Below are 411 nucleotides of genomic sequence, written 5' to 3' on the forward strand. Positions count from 1 at the left end.
TCTACGATAGGAAACAGACTGGACATCATTAGCCGAGAAGATTTAAGATTAAACCTTACAAAACCTCTGATGTACAGCAAAGAAAGTAGTAGTTTTTAGTATTTCTTGAATTTAATTTTACTAATGAAACAATTAAACAAAAATGGATTTATCTAAATTCGACTATTTTATTTGTCTGTCGATGTTAAAAACATGTATCTAAATAATGATTTTTCATTAAAACAATGATGATTTCGTATAAGACTATGTGAACTATTTGAATATTGGCAAAGGGTGCTGGCAAAAATTCGATTTTATTTACGTGAATTGGGGGATTCGGAGTCCCGATGTTGTGTTGTGCTATGCTGCTGCTGTTAGTGCTGGTGGTATATTCATTATTAATTCTTCCTGCGGCTTCAAGGGGAGGCCTGC

The sequence above is a fragment of the Nicrophorus vespilloides genome, unplaced genomic scaffold, assembly GCF_001412225.1.
Source record: "Nicrophorus vespilloides isolate i.1.1-1 unplaced genomic scaffold, Nicve_v1.0, whole genome shotgun sequence".
NCBI classification, from domain to species: Eukaryota; Metazoa; Arthropoda; class Insecta; order Coleoptera; family Silphidae; genus Nicrophorus; species Nicrophorus vespilloides.